The following is a 20,935-nucleotide window of genomic DNA, read 5'->3' on the forward strand; positions in this document are numbered from 1 at the left end:
AATGCTTCCAAGATCTCTGTTACTTCCAATAACATGTAACTGAGTAATAACTCCCATAGGATGGGATGATTTTTTTGTACTTTTCTAAATGGTTCACAAAGGACTCTTAGTAACTGTGTTACATTGTGTTCTTTAGACCAGAGCATCATAACTGTTGGTGTCTTGTCGACACAAATATACTCAAAAATTCAAATCAAATGATAGAAAATGAAAGAAAAATGTTTACAAGATGTTCAGAGTATAAAGTAAATATATTAATATACTTAACACTAGAAACTTTCTATGTTATTCTAGAAACTTTCTGGAAGTGCATACATCTCATGGTTTCATGGCTCTTGGCTTTGCATATGCTAGTCCCTCTGTCTATACAATGGGTTCTACTATTCAGAAACATTTATCAATAGCCTCCTTTGAAAAGACTTCTCTGCATCCTTCTGATGAAGTTGATATTCAATTTATATTTTCTTCACAAACCCTGTATTTATATGACAGTGCTATCCATATGTTCTTATCTGTGGTCTCTGTCATTCCTTTTTGAGTTTCCTATGGCAGAGATTGTGTCTGTAACTGTCTTCCTCCCTGTTACTTAACACAATGTTATGTATATAATAATGACCAATAAATACTAATTCACAAAATGAAACACAACCCCAACAGAAAATGTTCTTTGCTACTGCTACAAATATAATTTTCCAAATTAAATGATATGCAGTCATTTAGACACTTATTGTGGACCAGGGAATGAACTTAAACATTGAAGCCGGATCTGAAATTCTATACTGTATCTAACTCATCTTGCTTGCATGACCTATAATTAATTACTTCCTATTTTTGTCATCTGTAAACTGGGAACAATGATTGCATAACCTAATCTGAAGGTTAAACGAAATTGTAATTTTAATTTTTTTTATACATTGCGCATCAGGGGACAAACTCAAATGTTCTTTGACCCTTTTGTGCCTGTTAAACTTTCCTATTAAAATGGTCCTGAATCACCAGAATTATCAAACTGCTCTTATTTGCCAATATTGCAGAAACTACTCTAAGGGAATAGTCCTTCAATTTAATAATCAATTCTTGTTTTCACTAAAGAACATTTCATGATCTTTAGATGTTTCCCTGACTCCAACAATAGCCAGGGAAAGGAGAACATAGGAAAAAGAGAACAACAACAACAAAAAGATATTTGACTGTAAATTTCACATAGCATAGGCTCTGACAAAGGACTTAGCAGAATATATGACTAGATAAATATCCAGCTGCACCATTCCCCATCCTTAGATAAGGTTAACGTTCTACAGAACTAAAGTGAAAAATGGGGATGTAATGGAGATACCATAAATCCCAGGCAGATATAGGGAATAAGCTTCAGGAAGAACGTAAAATCCAAGGAATAGTCAGTCCCTGGGGTGTTTGTTCCTCATCCAGCACAGGCAGGGATGGAACAAGGAGCCTGCATGAGGTTGAAGACACAACAGCCTGAGTCAGTCTTCTACTCTCAAACTCAGCACAGTGCTAGAGAAATTAAATGATGTCTAAAGGGGTTCTAAGAGTGGGTTTATTATAGCCCACTCTGAGTTCAGAAGCATAGCAAGCTTTTCCGTGTTCCCTGAAGTGGTAGGGTTTGGGTGAGAGATGGCTCAGACAGCCAGGCACCTGATGAGTTCTGACAGACAGACGGAGGAAACATGGTAAAGACGGTGCAGACAGGTGACAGAGATCCAGAGGCAATCCACATCACACCAATCCCACACCCACATTTTCCTATCAAGTCTTGACACTACACAAGCACTAAGGAAAAGGAGAACAATCCAAATCAATAGAGTCAAGTTTCTGACACCTCATAGAATGAGAGATCAAAATAGAAATGAGGTTTACTTATACAAAGGTAACATAAGAGCAAGTATAAAATCTATCTCCATGGGTTTATAGTGGGTGAGAATCATGAGGACTCTCAGACTGTAGCAGAGTTACATATCCCTTATACCTTTGAGGATGGGAAAAGAAAGGGTAGAATAAACTAGGTGAGAAGCAGTAATTAGAGAACCCAAAGATCAACATTCTTCAGGCTCTCTCTTGTCCCAATCACTTCTACAATTTCTCCAGTTTTGGACTTTGGGGACTTGATGTTGATAGTATAGATGGGTTGTTATGCCAGAGTCCTAATACAGGAGCAAATCTGGTCCACTGCTTCTATTTTGCATGTGGATGGACTTTGAAGGACAAAGAGTTGGCTGGGAATGGGAGTCCAGACCTACAATATCTTCAAAGACCAGCACATATGCCATTTTGGAGATAACAGCATGCAAAGATGAGATGAGCCGTCTGCCACTAGAAGAAAGGAGGCAGGCTTGGATTTTGTACATAATCACAAATCTAGTGCTGTGCCAATGTGGTGACAATGTTGTATCAGTTTGGTGATACTTACTGCTGGTGAGTGGTATGTGGATCATTAAGGTTCAAATCAGAGCCACCCAGCTCTGGGGTTGATGAGATGGGACTCTGACCTTCACAGACATAGCTACTTCACAATCATCTGGGGAAACTGAAACAGCCTGACAGTCCCCTGGAACAGGTTATTTCAGCAATGGTAACAAGGAAAATCTCATCAAATTGGAATTCACACAGACTTAGGTGGTAATTCATTTGCCTCAAATTGATTAGAAAAACAGAACAGGAAAGCCTGCTTCCATACTCATCTCTTACCTAGGGTTGGTACAAATGCTCATGGCTCTTATTTATTTCTAACAGCCATAGAGGAAAAACTGTGTTTATCCCTCTGATATTGAAATAGCCAATCTGCTCCTTCTTTTGAGATCTTGAGGCATTGTTTCACAATGTTTTCCAGGATTGCAAACCCTCAGGGAGAATATCTTCCACACCAGAAGCTACTTTGTATACATTCTGAATGCTTAATACCTAGAGGTAAAATTTTTACAAATTTGCCAATGTCTATTCCATGGAGTTCAAATTTCAGTGAAATGTCTGATAACATACAGACAGGCTACAAATGGAGGGGGAACTGATGCTTGATAATCACACAAGGGGATGAGGAGCTTTGCAGAAGTAACAACACAGTCCGGTCCCAGGCAGGACTCCTAAGAAACAGGATTTTCAGCAATAAAAATAAATAAAATCTCATCAAATTGGACTTCACACAGACACAGGACAGCAATTCAGCTAAAAGAGCAGCAGAGAAAATCATGTTCTTGTCTACTTCAACTAACAAAATTATTCCCCTCCTTGCCTTTATGGTTTGATTTTTCTCTTTGGCTTTTGAAGGCTGAATGAAATATAAAGGAGAGATTATGTATCTGTGTAAAGAAAGGGAAAAAATGTAGTCAGTGGGAGAGATGGGAAGAAGCACTTCAGTTGGCATGTCTTGGAGTTCATCCAGGCTGAGGGATTCCAAGATTACAATGTACTCCATTGTGGGGGAAGAGATGGGTCCCCATGTCATCCTTAAGCACCAAGAACAATTATACAGTCCAACCCACATGCAGCATCAGAATCTATTCTGGGATTGAATTCAAACAAGTGTAAGAGATGAGGGTTTTCCTCTGTACTCAAAAGCTGAATAGACAACACCAGAATTAGTGGCTGATTTATTTATTTATTTTTAAATATTTATTTATTTATTTAGTGAGAAGCAACAGAAATAATAGCATAAGGCTGATACTCAGTGTCAGAATTTTAACAAGAAATTGAAACATTTCCCTTAACTCTAATGTGTCATAATAGTTTCTTTTCCCATCAAGGAATCAAAGGCAGTCCATTTCAATCTAAGTTTAGGAATCAGAATCCCTCCCAGCCCCACTTTCTTTTGCTGGTCACACTGATCACAATGAAGGAGAAACCAGAGTATTTGGTTGAGTCTGGACACCTCTGTCACCCATTTCCTGTCTCTGATGCAATCTTACCAGAGTTCTTCCCATGTTCTATGAAACTACCCTCACAGCTTTAGGATATGATAAATAAATTGGACAGAAGTGCTCATGTCCCTAGTGGAAACTCCTCCTTTGTCTCCCCAAGCATAGGCTTACCAGTTTCTGAACCAATGCAATTATTGAAATGACTCAATTAAAAAAAAAAATGACTCACCAGTATTATCTAAATTGCAAACAAATGTATTGATTAGGCCTAAGATCAATCTGTTAATTGCTTAAATTCTTCATTTTTCTTTCACATGTACTACCCACAAAGAATTCTAGGTTATTCAAGGAGCTAAGTAAAATAATGTGATCTAATTCTTTTACTGATAATATCTCATTGCATGCTGCACTTTTATCTTAAAACTCATTTTATTAAAAGCAATAATAACTACTTTCCAATCAGGGTGCTGAACAGCACTGAAAGACCCCACTAGATTCTGACATTCAAATCAGGAACCAGGCATCATTCACTGAGCATTTAATATGTGCCCAGATGCAAATACTAAAGATTTAATTTGCATTTCTTTACTAAAACATCATCACAATACTCTAAATAATTAGTTCCTATTATTTACAGATATAGGCAACTCAGGTTTAGGAGGGTTAAGGAGGCCGCCCAAAGTTATGCAGCTAGAAAGTTGGAGAGACATGAATCAAGTCAAATCTCTTTGACTCTATATTTAGAGCTGTTATTTTTTTTTCATTAAAATAAAACCCACCCTGCACTCCAAGAATGTCCATGACTCCATATTCTATGTCAGAGAGAAGTGAAAACACAACAGAAACAAAGCAAAACTTGATTTCCAGTTATCTGGTTGTGTTTTTTGTTAATTTATTCTAAAGTGTCACCAGTTGTCCATTTGGGTCCCCCACACTATAGGGTCAATTTCCCTTAAAGTTCCTGCAGTGGCTTAGTGTTTTATCTCCTACCCTCATGTTGGTTTCCTCACAGTGCTCTTCAGAAATGCATTTTACTATCTCTCTTTCCCATAAACCCTGTTACTCTAATTGCACGTGGCCTTGCAGGCCATGTTTTTGACCATGTACAGTTTAATATAGTTGTAATCAGCATGGATGTACAAAATTTTGCTCTATAGATAAAATGTGGTTTCCTGTAGCTTGCAGTTTACCAAAAATAAACCCTTATCATTGAGATCAGAGACTATGAATTTACTATTTGCCTTTTTCTTCTAAACACAGTATTAAACTCATAAAAGCTGATTAAATTCTTTTTCCATAATAAATTAGAATTTCATATGTCACAAAATATATCCACACAGATTTTTCTATAATTTTCATGGAGTTTCAAAATAGTAGAAAAGAGATTAAAGTAAACACAAATATTACTAATTAAATTGTTGGGAAATTTGACTTTGGTAGGACTTTAATTATAAACTTAAAACAAGCAGAGCCTAAATACCTAATTCAAAAGGTTTCTATGCTATACTGAAAAACAGATCAATGATAATAAATTGGATTTTTAGCCTTTGGGAATCAATAGAAAACCAAATAGAAAAGAAAACCTTAGTAAAGTTATATTGATCTAACACTAAAGAGTGAACAAAATGATTTTCCAATCAATATTACATTCCATTGAAATAAAGTAAGATATATTAAAACCTTAATAAGATAAACAGACAGTTGATGTCCAACAATAATGAATGGATATAAATCAACTTTTTAAATGACATCAAACATCTTGGAATAGGACACATTCAATTGCTATTCCTAAAGGCTCCTAAAGGTATAATGCTGACAGCTAGAACTTCCAAGGTTTCTGCCAGAGTCAAGTTCAGGCAATAGTGAGAGGGAGTTTGGGAATATTTCACTTTCCTTCTCATTCTTCTGGCCTCTGTACCAACAGAGACTGATCTGTCATAAAGCTAATTAAATTGAACCATTAGAGCTTCCTGCCTACTCAGACCCCATCAAAATCTATTTATATACAGCAAGTAATATTTTTTTAAAATTCCCCTTCTAAAAGAGGGCTCTACAAACCATTACAATGCCAAGCCCTATAAACTTTGATTAGTCCCTTAACTACAAGCAGGTGTATCCTTGGAATTCAAGAGACTTTCAAGATTCTATACTGCAAACCTTTTCGTGGTTCTGATTACCTTGTGTGTGTTTGTACATTCATTCATACATCAATTAATCCAAGAAACAGAGACTCATTGTCGGCAGATAGGGATCATGGATTTCTCCCACCTTTTTAATGACTGCAATTTCCTGTCTTGTTCTGTGGCTTCTGCATGTCCCTTTCCTCTGGATATCTTTTCTGTGCTTTATGGCTTGAGTTTTCTCTCATTTTTTGGCAACTTTGTTACGCTTTCCATTGGTCTTTCAATTTTTACTGTAAGTACTTACTTCACCTTTGTGTGGTGTGCCACCTCCAAGATTAGTTTCCTTAAAACTTATTCCTTGTTGGGCAAAGCTTTCAGAGTATATTACCAGGATTCCATTTCCTGGCCAGAGATAGACTGCCCCAAAATAACATAGTCTGTTCTGGTCAAGTGAATGGAATCAATCAACAATGGGTGCCTTTTGCTTTTAACTACATAAAATATAATTCTTTCCAGCATGATCAGTAATTAAATATTTCCTTATGTTTTATTGGGTATTTCCACATGGTCTACTGATAATAGAAATAATGATGTCATTATAATTAAGTAAAATAACAATAAAGGTAATACATAACATTATATGGTAGGGATTACCCTGGTATTTTCATGTACTGCCTCACTTAACCCTCCACAGATTCTTTGAGGTAGAATATAGTCTATGAAATATTTTATAGATGAGGACCCTGAAACTCAGGGAGGTCAGGTAATTTGCTCAGTAATCAGGGTTGCTAGAATTTAAACCAGGAAGTCTATCTCTGGAGCAGCAAATTTCAACTGTGTCTAGGGGTGAGAATTACTTGAGGACTTTGAAAAGTCCTGGTTCCATCCCCAGAATTTCTGACATATTGGTCTAAGGCACAGTGTGGGCAGGTGGATTTTTCTTCTCCTTAAGTGATTCTAATATGCAGCCAGCTTGATAACCAACGCTCTGTAGACCAAGCCAGTAGCCATTAGGCAATAAATGAGTGAATGGACAATTTAATGCACTAATGCATTATCGTCTCGTTCTGTGGTTTTCAAATAGATAGGAACTCAAAGTAGTTCCATTAAATAAAAATAATAATAACATTTAATTGGCCACTCAGAAAATTATAAAACCAACTTTGTCCAAATTGATTTACTCAGACCAGAACACTTGCCAAGGAGTAAATACTATTTCCCAAAGAGAGGGGCAGTGAAAGGATTCCGAAAATGACCAGCTGCGTCTAACTCACTTTTTCCTCTGGACAAGGACCCTGTTGGGGAAGCTACAGAGCATATCTTACTACTGAAGCACTTCAAAGAGGCTCACTGATCCATTGCTTTCTTTTATGTTCTCCACACCCCTCAGCCCATTATCCTTAATGTGCCGTCCCCTCTTGTTTCTTCACTTTGCTGAGGAGGGAGGCCATGTGCTTTAGGCAATTAGCACTCGAAGGAGCCAAGGGGAGCTTTATGTCCTACCTTGCAGTCAAACATTTTCTGTTATTCACAGTCAAACCAAAGGTACAAACACAAGAACCTAGACGAAACTATAAATACTTACCAAGCAGGGATCTGCTCTGTGTAATATCTGTTTAGTGACTAAGAAAAATTCCCAAGGAGTTAATAACCTTGGGGGAGGTAGACAAATGGGACCAAATGAGCTGTAGAGTCCTAGATTGTCTGTGTGTGTGTGTGTGTGTGTGTGTGAGGAGAGAGAGAGAGAGAGAGAGAGAGAGAGAGAGAGAGAGAGAGAGAGTCAATCTTATGCCATAGGCAATTGGCTCTTCCTGTTCTTCATGCAGCTGGGAGACTGAGTAACCAGGCAATGGTGAGGCTGTGTTTTGACAAGCTCTACCCATAACCAGTCCAGGCAGCCAAATTACAACTCCTCAAATCCAGACACAGACCTTGCCCTGGAAATGGAAGGTGTGCGACAATGGCAACGACTGCCAGCTTCCCAAGCTTTGGTCTCTGCTTCCTACTCAGGATACAACAGAAAAAGCCAAATATGCTCCCCAAACCACTCCCAGAGGATGCCTCATGCTTAATTATCCCTCTCCCAGTCTCCTTGTCCTAACAACTGCCAACCAAAACAAGTCTGAAGCCTTCCTGTTTTGTCATTACAGAGCCTTCCCATTCCCTTGAGTCTGTCAAAAGGCAAGTGATGGCACCCTCTGCTCTTCTCATCAAACTGGCCTGTTTATTCCCATCAGTGAGGGGGGGGGGCGTTTGGATGTTGGATCACACCCTCTCCAGGCAGATGAGCCTTCTCCCTCGTGTTTCTGAAATCTCCTGGTCTCCCTCTTAAGATGCTTGCTGGAAGGGAGCAGGCCGACAGAAAGGGTGCCCAGCTTATGCATAAAATGCAGACATGCATTCAAGGAAGCAGAGGCCTGAATTCTTGCCAGTGCCAGACTGGTGTTTGAATAAGAATCTAAGGGGTAGCATCCATCTCAAAAGTGGGATGAAATAGTGAATGTAATCACCATTATATTTGAAATGACAGGAAAATCACAACATCCACTGAATTTGCCTGGAAATGATGAGTTTTTATTGATTTGACTGTTTTAATACATCAGACTGAATAAAGTTCAAAACACAAATCAAGTTCAGTTAGGGAAGAACAAAGTTATGTTTTGCTCCAGTTGAAAATTTATGATGATAACTTGTTTTGTCTACTTCAGCCATCTAGAGGAGGGAATTCTAGTCTCTATTAAAAGGAGGAGCTCAGATCCTGAATCCTGGGAGAAGGAGCATTTTGCAATGATCAAGAAAGATGAGAAGATTATGGTAAGCGCACCTTTAGTCTTCTTGCAAGCTCCAGAGCCATCAGAGTAAATGCTGTGTTGAAATGACACATAGGGTTAAAATGTTGTGGAAGTCTGCATGGTGGCCATGCCCAGCCACCTTTGCTGGATGAGCTACCTAGTGGTGGGGAGGGGCTGCTGTAGGGCACCCACAGTGTCATCCCACCAACCAGAGTTGCCCAGTGCTCCCTAGACTTGATGCTAAAGTTCTCCTGAATTTCTACAATTATTAAATATGTGTCTGACTTCTCAAAAAAGTGCACGGTCAAACACTGGGGGTGGGGGGAGGATGACTGTTTTATAAAGGCTGAACCCCTAATTTAAAAAATCAAAAACTAATTTCTTTCCTCAGTGCCTAACCTCTATTTCATAAGCATAGAGGCTAGGTTCTTTATTAAATTCTCTGTCCCTGTTTCTCTCCCAAACTGATATTTGTAAGAATTTTTTTTTTCTCGCTTGCAGACAAATGCAACAGAATTAGCAGCAAGTAATTAGCAGGTTTAGTTAGAAGTTAGAAACTGAGAGGCAAATGAAATTAAAGTCGGGGTAAATTAATTAGTAAAAGGTGCTAGAGTTGTGTGTTCTCCTTAATTAAGTGTTGTTGTTCAATGTGTCAGCACCGACAAACAGTGCTTCATGTGGTTTAGAAACAGGAGAAAGGCTGACACTCAGGGAGAGAACAAGAAGGTGTTAAGTGGGGTGTTACCCTCCTGAGAATAGGAATGGGAACTATCTCTGGGGTCTCCCCAGCCTTCCCATCCCTTTCTTCTGATAGTACTGTAGTGCAGGGGAGATCACCAAGGCCAACATGGGGCAAGTGATTTGTTCCTTGTTCAAAGAACTTTGGCAGCTCCATGCTCAGGAGCCTGGGGTGCCAATGTCCATTCATAAGGTCCTAAATTCTCATTGAAAAAAAAAAAGTGGTCTGATATATGAGTTTGCTATGGCTGCCATAACAAATATCATAGACTGGGTGGCCTATCCAAAGAAACTTATTTTCCTTCAATTCTGGAAGTGAAATGTGTAAGACTAAGGTATCAGATGTGATCTTCTCCCCGTGTGTTCAGAGGACCTTCCCTCAAAGGTCTGAAAACATCTTACAATTTTTCTTTCTTTAACTGTTTTATGGTACATAATCATGCATCCAAATATAAGTCATTGTCTTTTTTTTTTAAGAGTCTCATACTTAAAAACATAAAGTACTGACTGGATTTTTTTTTTTTTTCCATTTGGACAGCAGCATCTTCTAATGGAATAATTAAAGGCAGACAATATGTTTTATTAAAATGCCACTTCTAATTCCAGCTGTGTGACCTTGAGCAAGTTACTTAACTTTCTGAACTTGTTGGTAAAATGTGCTCATGTAAGGGAGAAGTAAATGAGAAATTGCATGTAAAACAGCAAGGAAATTGCCCAAAATATAACATACACTTGTCTCAGTTAATAATGCAGGTGAAAATATGATCTGGTCAGAGCTATCCAGAATATTGTCATAAAAATAAAAGATTCACACACACACACACACACACACACACACACACAAAAAAAAAACAGGTTGTAAGCCCAACTAGATGTCTTATTCAGAGTCACTTCACCTTTTTGGGCCTCAGAATTTTCCCTATTAAATTGGAGGTGGTTATGCTATTTTGTATTTCACAAAATTGATCAAGGGGATAATGTATATAAAAGTTCTAAAATGAAAAGAGTTATAAGCAGACACTTAAGGTTGATGCTAGAACATTTGGAAGACAAATGAAATCAGTTTGCTGTCTTGTTTGTTTTTCCTTCAAATGACTCTAGAAATGGGGCCATTTTTGTTGAAAAGTGTTTTCTCCAGATTTTCCTTTTCTTTAAATTATTAGTTAAAAAATTTCTCTTGGTAACTTTTTGGGGAAAAAAAAAATTTTCTTTTCTTTACTCAATTCATGTTTATTAAATACCTTTGAAATGACAGGCATTGTTTTAGAAATCTAGGAAACACTACTCAGCAAACAAAGGCAAACATCACTGCCCTCATAGAGGGTATGATTTTGTAATTATCTTTTTCTCATTGAGCTGAGATGCAATTGGTTGTTCTTAAAGTCACAGTAAGGTGTAGCATTTCTCAAACTTTTTTTTTTTTTTTTAATATCAGGGCCTCTTTATACCCTTAAACTTGTTAATAATCATAAGAACTTTTGTCCTATCTTTAGGCTATATCCAACAGTTTTAATTATAGTAAAAATTACAACTAAAAATATTATTTATTTAAAAAATGGTACAAACATTATACACCAAAATTAATTATTATGAACTGAATATATCCCTCCAAAATTTATATATTGAAGACTTACCACCAAAGTGATGGTATTAGGAGGTGAGGCCTTGAAGAGGTAGGTAGGTCCAGATGAGGGCAGAGGGTGGGCTCCCCATGATGAATTTAGTGCCCTTATTAGAGGCGGAAACACCAGAACTCTCTCTCCATTCCCATGAACCAAGGGCAGGCTCTGTTAACTCAGGGTGAGAAGGCAGCCCAGAATGGACAGCCTCACAGAGGGATCATGCTGGCACCCCAGCCTCAGACTTCCAGAGTCCAGAACTGAGAGTCACAAATATCTGTTGTTTAGATCAAACTCAGCATTTAGCATTGTCCTTTTTTTAAAATGTATTTGTTAGTTGTAGTTGGACACAATACCTTTATTTTATTTATTTATTTTTATGTGGTGCCGAGGATCGAACCCAAGGTCTTATATGTGTGAGGCAAGCGCTCTACCGCTGAGCCACAACCCCAGCCCAGCAAATGCTGGCTAAGACAATTACATCTTTTATGAAAAATAACTATATTTTCTAAAACAACAATAAAATTTAAGAATAATGGCATTGTCTTGCATTTTTGTGAGTCTCTTTTCTGTCTGGTTTAATAGAGTTGTAGTATTCTCATGTCTGCTTCTTTATTCAATTTGTGATATCAGTATCAGGTAGTCTCTGGGAAACTCCATGGTATGTTTGTGAGAGGATGAGAAAACAAAACACAAAGTCTTAATCTTATTATGAAAAAAACTTTTGACTTCTTAGACTCCCTGAAATTGTTTCAGGGGCCCCTGGGTGCTCTTGGACTATGCTTCAAACACCAATGGGAAAGGCACAGGGTTGGGAGACCCAAGTTCTAACCTGCTATTTTTGAAATTATTTTGTTATTATTTCCTTTTTCTCAGACTCTGTTTTGTGCTTCTGCAAATGAGTGGTTTGAAGGACATGATGGCCATAGCCTTTCCCAGCTGTGACATTGTCTGTGGTCTTCCCTCTCTGATTTGGTCATTTAGGTCTTTTAAAGGACTGGACTCTTTCCTCCTCCTCCATTTTCCTCATGTCCATTTTCTGGGTGTGGCATTAAGAAGAACAAGGATAAAGGAACAGAGACTTTGTGATATTCAATGTTGTTAAAAATAGGAACTCTTAGCAAAATGAAGTTCAGGACTCTTCTACAAGATGTCACCTTGACAGGGATGCTGATTTAGTACTGACCACACAGGGTCGGCCCCAGGAGGGACTGGTGAGGACAGCAGCTTTTATTTATTTAATTTTCCTCTCTCTCACAAGTATGATCTCATCCACATGATCTCAACCTCATCCGGCTATATCCTAAAACACCCTGAAGACTGGCAAAAGAAGCCTAAGGCTTAAAGGAAGATGTGGGACTTTGGTGTAGGCAAATACATTGTGAAACAGTTGAGAAATATCCAACCCCAGCAGAAGTCACCAGTCGTCACCCAATTGGAATGGTATTCAAAAGTTCTAAGTGTTGCCCCTGTCCCCACCCTTTGCTACAGAGAAGACTCCACTCCATCTTTCTCTTTGTTACAGGGAAGCTAGAAGAACTGATTGAATAAACAGTGAATTTCAAGTGTGGATCAGAATCCTTATACTTCAGTAAGTCCTGGATGACCCTGTCTCCCACGCTACTGGACTTCAGGCTACACTTTGAGAAGAAGAGGTTGATTTGAGCCCAGAGAAACCAACACCATCTTTAGACTCTGAATATCTCCATAAACAACTTATAAAACAACTATATTCCCAGCTCCCCCATGTCCTGGTCTATTCCATTCAAATTTCTCCCTATTAAGAGTGAATTAGAGGGTCATATCATCCACTATATATTTTAGCATAGCTATTCTGAGGGGAGATTCCACAGGAGTATGGATTATAACATTTTGGAAAGGTTACTAGCTACTTTATTTTCTCTCAGGTAGGGGGAGAAGGGCTTCCTAGAAGGATTCCAGAGCGCTGCATGGCTGAAGCTGTAACTTGAATAATTCCTTTGTAGTCTTTAGAGTGTAGATGTCAAGTATTAGGAGGAATGGGGGCTCCAGTTCATGATGGAGACTCCTGAGTTTTCAACTACACTGCCACTACCTTCAGCACAGGAGCCTGAGACTCCCCAGTCTGGTTTGGCTCCAGTTCACCATGACTTTTTACCAAGTATAAACACAACATCACAGACTCTGGTGGTTAAAATAAATGCATGTTGGGCTGGGGATAGAGTTCAGTTGGTAGAGTGCTTGCCCACATGCACACCGCCATGGGTTCAATGCCTAGCTCCATAAATAAATACAAATAAATAAATAATTAAATAAAATAAATTTGGGCTGTTATGCTACACAAGTGAAAAACAGTCTTTAGAAGTCCAGGGCTATAGTCAGATCCTTCCCTGGAGCCCATTATGACCATGGGGAATGTTCTCACTGGCCTTCTACAGCCCCAAAGCGGAACGATAATAAATCAATAAACCACTTTTTGGTGTGCAAGGTGGTTTCACATATGCTCTCTCACGTAAGTATCTCTGGCGATTGTTCAGAATGAGAATGATGATAAAGAGAATCACTATCAAGCACTCAGGGCAACAGGTTCTGAGAAATAGTTTCTTAAGACAGCTCAGTTCAAGCAGACAGAATTGCACCGCAAGGCCCCTTCAAAGTCCCAAAGTCTTGGGAAGGAGAAAATCCAATCCTTCTCTGATGAACATTCATGGAGTACCAACTTTGTACAAGTGGGAGAGAAAGTGGCAGAATACAGTACCCTCATGGTAGTTCTGATACTGTGAAGAGGGATAAGGTCGTTTTTGGAAAGCATCAAGTCTACCTTCTCATTTTATATGTGGGAAAACCAAGGTCCACAGAAAATAAATCGTTTCCTACAAACAAAAAGGAAGTAGCAATGGTGTTCTGATAGCTTTAAATCAAACCAGAAGCTTTAAAAAAGGGACTTCTTTCTTGCCCAAACAAGCAATCCAGATAGAAAGAGGACAGGTATCTAGACTTAAGTATCAAATCTTAAATCTTCACCCTAACCCAAAAGTCATACCTTGGTTCAGCCAAGACAGTTCTTCTGTTCCTGCAACAGGCCAAGCTTATTGCCCCCTGTGGGCCTGTTCTTTTGCTGTTCTCTGTAACTGGAACATTCTTCATTTGGATTCTCACAAGTCTAATTCCTCATTGCCACTTGAATCTCAGTTTATGAGCATCTCCTCCAAGTAGTCTCCCTTATGCTCCTGTCATCAGACCCTGGCCATGTCCCCATCCTGTCCTGAGGTCAGGCTGACAGCTTCCCTACAGGGCAATTGCTTCTGCATCCAATGACCAGAGGGAGCATGTTCTCTAGTCTTAATTAGCTTTCCTCATTTGCCATCTCTAATCCTCAGCTTCTCACCATATTGACTAGACTCGACTCCCAAATAAATCACTAGTGTACAATCTCTTGGTTCAGTGGCTGGTTCGTGGCCACCCAAACATAAAGACAAAGTCGTACTTGACCTGGCATTCATGAATCTGTTCATTTTGTTTTCACAGTCCTCATATCATTCCTATCTGAAATTCACAAATTCTTTAGTTTGTTCTCTTGCACTGCCATCTTACCTGACCCTCCATCCTCTCCCCATCCTCCTCCACCCACCAGATGCCCAATAGAATATTACCACCAGGGTATCCTGACTCTGTCTAGCCTGTTCACTGTGGTGTCCCCAGAACTTAGAACAGCACCCGGCACATAGTAGGTGCTCAACATGCATCTCTTGAATAAGTGAACAAATGGACTTCTCCAACATGTCAATAGAGAGAAGTCTTGACTTGCAAACCCTGCTCTTCAATTACTAAATTGGAGGCATTTTCCTTTTGTTTTATTCCAATCTTTATTCTCCCTTTCTTCCATTTCTGTAGCCTCTCTTTACCCAATTTTTAAATTAAATATGCTGTCCAGCAAAATCAAAAGTAACTAAAGGTATATAAAATTATTCCAGTCTTTGGGCCCAAGAAATTTTTTAGCCACATCTGTTGATTAAGATGTGTGTGTGTGTGTGTGTGTGTGTGTGTGTGTGAGAGATATCTCCAACAGAAATCTTTGTTCCTTTGTCTCCTGCCAAATTTGCCTTGTGTAACCATCTATGTTTATTAAAAGGACTCCTGTTCTCTTTCTGTTTAACATTGACCTTCAAGAGCTTAATTTAATAAACTGGAGAATTAGAATAAATCATATTGGCTTATTCAATCAACTATATTTCAAAGAGCCGTAAGGAGAAGCTGGAACATCAATACAGAGGAAGGAATAAACAAAGATCATAGGGAAGGAGAGAGAAAATAAAGGGTAAAGATTCTTCGTCAGAGAATTTCACAATCTCACATGGAATGAAGAGAATAGGATCCCATGCTTTCATGATTCCCCCAATTAAAACACTCAAAGCAAAATCCAACTGAGTGCTTTTTTATGAGGCAGGTGACATTTCAAAACATCACACAGAAATAAGTTTCTGTTAATAAGCTGTTTAAATACACAGCCCCTATTCAGCACCGAAAGCATCTGTTCTCTTCCATCTACCAACCAGTGTAGGGAAACTCTGGATTGAGGATGAGAATGCTGTTCCCTGTTCTCTTTTGCTCTCATAAGAGATTACAGGGAACAGAATGTGAAGATTTCTCTGTTTTATTTACCAGACGCTCTCCATAAACCCAGTTATCATTCTAAATGTTCCTTTCCTGATATATGAAATGAAGCAACTAGTGCTAATTCTTTGTAAGATTGCTAGGCAGAATAAATAAGGCTGTGCATGTTAAGGACATCCATGTCATGCTTAGGATGGAGTACACTTAAACATGTCACCAAAAAAACAAAAAACAAATAACCCAGTCAATAAGTGGGCAAAGGAACAGACACTTCACAGAGAAATACAACTGGTCAACAAATATATGAAAAAAGGTTCAACATCTCTAGCAATTAGAGAAATGCAAATTAAAACTACACTGAGATTCCATCTCACTCCAGTCAGAAAGGCAATTATCAAGAATACAAGCAACAATAAATGTTGGAGAGGATGTGAGGAAAAAGGTACATTCAAAAAATGATGGTGGGATTGTAAATTGGTGCAACCACTCAAAAAGCAGTACAGAGATTCCTCAGAAAACTTGGAATGGAACCACTATTTGACCTAGGTATACCACTCCTTGGCATATGCCCAAAGTACTTAAAATCAGTATATTACAGTGATGCGGCCTGTTTTAGTCAGCTTTTTCCGCTGCTGTAACTAAAAGGATCTGACCAGAACAGAGGTCAGGAAGAATTTATTTGAGGGTTCACAGTTCCAGAGGTCTTAGTCCATAGAAAGCCGGCTCCATTCCTCGGCGCTCCAACATAGTGGGAGAGTATGGCAGAGGGAAGCAGCTCACATGATGGTCAGGAAGCAGAGAAGACATCTCCACTTGCCAGATACAAATATATATCATAAAGCCATGCACCCAAAGTTCCACCTCCTCCATCCACCCCTGACCAGTTCAGTTACCACTCAGTCCGCATCAGAGGATTACATCACTGACTGGGTTAAGAACAGGAAACAGCATTCATTTCAACCCAATCATTTCTCCTCCAAACCTTTTTGTATTTTCTCACACATGAGCTTTTGGGGGACACAGGTTCTTTCTTATGAGGCAGATGACATTTCATACACACACACACACACAAACATATATATAAATATATATATATATATATATATATATATATATATATATATATATATATATGAATTTTTAGTTATACATAACAGTAGATAGAATGTATTTTGAAATATCATATATACATGGACTATAAGTTTCCATTCTTGTGGTTGTACATGATGTGGAGTTACACTGGTAGTATATTCATAGGAAAGTTATTTAAATTTTTCCTAGCAATCCTATGAAGAAATTAGCACTAGTTGTCCCATATCATATACCAGGAAGCAGATAGTTAGAATGATAACTGGTTTTATGCACTGGTTTTAGGGTCTGGTAAATAAAACAGGGAAATCATCACATTCTGTTCCCTGTAATATCTTACAGGGGTAAAAGAGAACAGAACAGCATTCTCATCCTCAATTCAGAATTTTCCTACACTAGTTGGTAGAAGGAAAAGAACAGATAGTTTCTGTGCTGACTAGGAGCTGTTTATTTAAACAACCTGTTAAGAGAAACATGATAAACCATAATACAGCCACATCAATGTTTATAACAGCTCAATTCAGAATAGATAAGCCATGAAACCAACCTAGGTGCCCTTCAACGGATGAATGAATAAAGAAAATGAGGTACATATACACAATAGAATATTACACATCTATAAAAATGAATGAAATCATGACATTTGCCATTTGCAGATAAATGGATGAAACTGGAGTTTATCATGCTAAGCATAATAAGCCAATCCCAAGAAACAAGGCCAAAGGTTCTCTCTGATATGCAGATGCTGACTCACAATAGGTGGGGGAGGGGAGGGGAGAAGTGGAGGTTCACTGGACTGGACAGGGATATGGAGGGAAGGGAAGGGGATAGGTATGGGAAAGCAGTAGAATAAATCAGACATAACTTTCCTATGTTCATATCTGAATACACTACCAGTGTAACTCCACATCATGTACAACCACAAGAATGAAAAATTATACTTGATGTGTGTAATGATATTTCTACTGTCATGTAGAACTAAAAAGAACAAAAAAAAAAGTCACAAATGAGAAAGTTCTGGTTTAGAAGAATAGGCTTTCTTTAGGATTATCCCACTGGGAACTGGGAAAACAGCGACTTCAGGAAATACAATCCAGGTCCTTCTCACCACAGAAAATGTGTTCTTCATGCCCACTCTTCTTGTGCAAAGGGTGTATTCAGGTGTGCACCTTTCATGTTTTCATTCTGGTTTCCCTGACTCAAACACAGCTGCTTCTGAAGGGGTGGACTGGCTGCGGGTGACATAAAGGATGGTAGAGAACTTACAGAAGTCCTGAGAAAAAGATCAATGTAAACATTTAAATACAAAATACCTGGGGGCAGATTCTCTATGATTGCTGTATAAATCGTATCTATTTGGTAAAAGTTGATGTTCTTGGAATAATTGTATCAAAACCTGTCAAAACCTGTACCTGATGTTGAAGCAGAAATGATACAAAAACCAGTATGAATGTAAATGAAGTTTTATAACTTGAGGACTTCTTGAACACTCCTCTACCAATATTTCATGCTACACTGACTGAGTATATAGAGTGCCACAATGACTTTTGCCTTCTAATGACAAGACCTTTTTACTAAAGAAGACCTTCAATGGCCTGCCCATTGGCTGTCCAACACAGGGTATATTTAATTAATGTACCTTCCCACATCTCCTGTGCATGAAACCATACTGAATATATTACAGTTTTGTAAATCCACTAAGACAGTGGTTCTCAATCTTGGAAAGATTGTAAAGTTATAAGTACCTAGGCTTTGCCTCTGGAGATTCTTAATTAGTTGGCCTATAGTGGAGTTTGGGAATTCATACTTCTAAAAATGTCACTAAGTGATTCTCATGTGATGATCACTAAGTTTTTTCTGTCCCTGAACCATTGCACAAACTAAAATTCTTTTCTTTCCCTAATTACTTATGCCATTCCCAGTGATTTTTAAAATGCAATCTGAAGGTATCAGTTCTAGGAATCTTTTTCATTGTATAATGTTGGTTCTCCTCCTTTGTATTAAAAAATTTTTGTGTGATTCATCCTAATCCTCCCAAGATTCTACCCTACTATAAACTCCTTGAAAATACAGTCTTTGGGCCAAAGTCGTTCACTTCTTCATGTTCACAAAGTCTAGAATTGTCTATGAATATGTTAAAGGCAATAAAAGAAATATTACAGAATAATTAATAGCTCTTTTAATTACCCTAGGTACCTTTCCTAGTTCTTCTATTTATAGATTTTCCTACAAATCTGTGTTATAGTCACTGTAATTGGCTTTAAAATGCTATAGGATATGAGATTGTACATATCCATATGTTAAATCCAGCAATTTCACCTCTAGTGAGAAATCAAAAAGAAACATGTCCCACCTACCCTGTGCTTGCTTGCATACTCCACCAAAAATTATGTAGTAGCTTGTTCATAGCAGCATATTTTTAACAGCCCCAAATCAAAACCAACCATCAATGCCTACAAATTGAGAAGGGAAAGAATTTTCAGAGCATTGAATGCTATGTAGCAAGAAGAATCCTACAAATGCAAGCAATGATGCAGATGAAAATGGCCAAGTCAACTTTGAGTAAAAAAGGCCAATCACCAAAGAGTGCATATTCTGTGTTACATAGTCACATAAAGAATGGAGACCAATGAAGTAATCCCTGCCCTTCATTACGAGTCAGGGAGCGTGTAGTGACTAGGACAAAGCATGAGGTTGGTTCCTAGGAGGCTCATCACATTCTTGGTCTGGTCACTGGTTACACAGTATTTCCAATTTACAAAAAAAAAAAATGCTTCTAAATATTCACTTCAGATATGTATACTTTTACTGTCTCTCTCTCTGTATGTACGTGTATCAAAGAATTTATATTATATACACACATACAGTTCAAGAAAAAGTTAATACTTTGATATAAACAATATGACATATACTATATATCAACTTACATATGAACTTCACTCTAAATCTCCAGCACACTTAGTTAATACTTGAAAGACTCTACTTTCCCTGTGTGGCTGTTCAGTTGGGGACACTGGATTGGATGATAGTGTTGTTGGTTGATGTTGATTTCCTGAGTCAAGGAGATGTTTAGTAGGTACAAGTGGCGGGGTGGGAGTCAGGGAGGAGAGGTGATGAAGAATGTGGGGGAAAGATGAGATTTCTTTGTGTCCTGGTAGCAGCTATTCCAGAAGTATAATATAAATAATTTAAAAATATAAAAGAGAATTTTTATTAACATGCTTCAGAATCTTTCCTAGAATGTGGTACCAAGGTACATATGAGGACCAGAAACAGGGACTTCCCCAGTCCTAGGAAAGCAGACTACATCTGTAACTTTGCTCTGGTATCACTTGCTGTTAGGTGTTTTATACCTAAGGCAAATTCATATATACCCCTTGCTTTATAAACCACTGCCCACCTGGAAAGGCATTAGAAGGTTTGTCCACCCAAATCCTCCTGCTTGTTGGATAGATACACTAGGTTAAGATAAATCATTTTCTCTTTTGGAGTCTTCATTGTCACATGAAGGACAACAGGTTGCATTAATAACATTCTAAGTTTTTATCTTTTATCTGGCTAATTATGAAAAGTGCCTGCTTTCTGCACAGAAGGGTCTTGGTTTGGAAGGTAAATTATATGGTCCTTCTTCCCAAGGACTATTCCGAGTTTAGCATTCTGGATACCTACTGCTCTGCAAATGGGAGCTCAAGTTCAACAGGTCAGTATTGATGAGGCAGAAGCCTCTTGATGGGGTTGGAGTTGTGCTGTGAATGTAAGTTGATAGAGTGTTAGAAATGTTGCAAATGTTAGTTTGCAAATGTCAAAAATAATACCTTTTCAGGTAAGGGAATCCATTCACTGCCTCAATGGTAATCATAACACATGTAAGATGTACTTCTTCCTGGATGCCGGAGGAGGCATGATGAACACGTGATTAAAATATACTCACATTAAATTTCTTTAGATTTTTCTTATTTTACAATCATAAAGCATCTATTTCCTGGAATACATGATTTTAATGTTTCATTCTTAAAATAGTCTTTGTTAACCCCATTTTACCCCATCATCCCAGATATGGAACATCTATAATAACATAAACCAAGCAGCAAATATCCAACTTATGGTAA

General features: G+C 38.2%; 1 protein-coding gene across 1 annotated transcript in view; it reads right to left on the reverse strand.

Moving 5' to 3' along the window:
- The window catches only part of Kcnip4 (potassium voltage-gated channel interacting protein 4), a 499,704-nt gene that overhangs the window by 320,116 nt on the left and 158,653 nt on the right, over positions 1 to 20,935 (reverse strand). The window lies entirely within an intron of this gene.

This window comes from Marmota flaviventris, chromosome 7 (assembly GCF_047511675.1).
Source record: "Marmota flaviventris isolate mMarFla1 chromosome 7, mMarFla1.hap1, whole genome shotgun sequence".
Classification (NCBI taxonomy): Eukaryota; Metazoa; Chordata; class Mammalia; order Rodentia; family Sciuridae; genus Marmota; species Marmota flaviventris.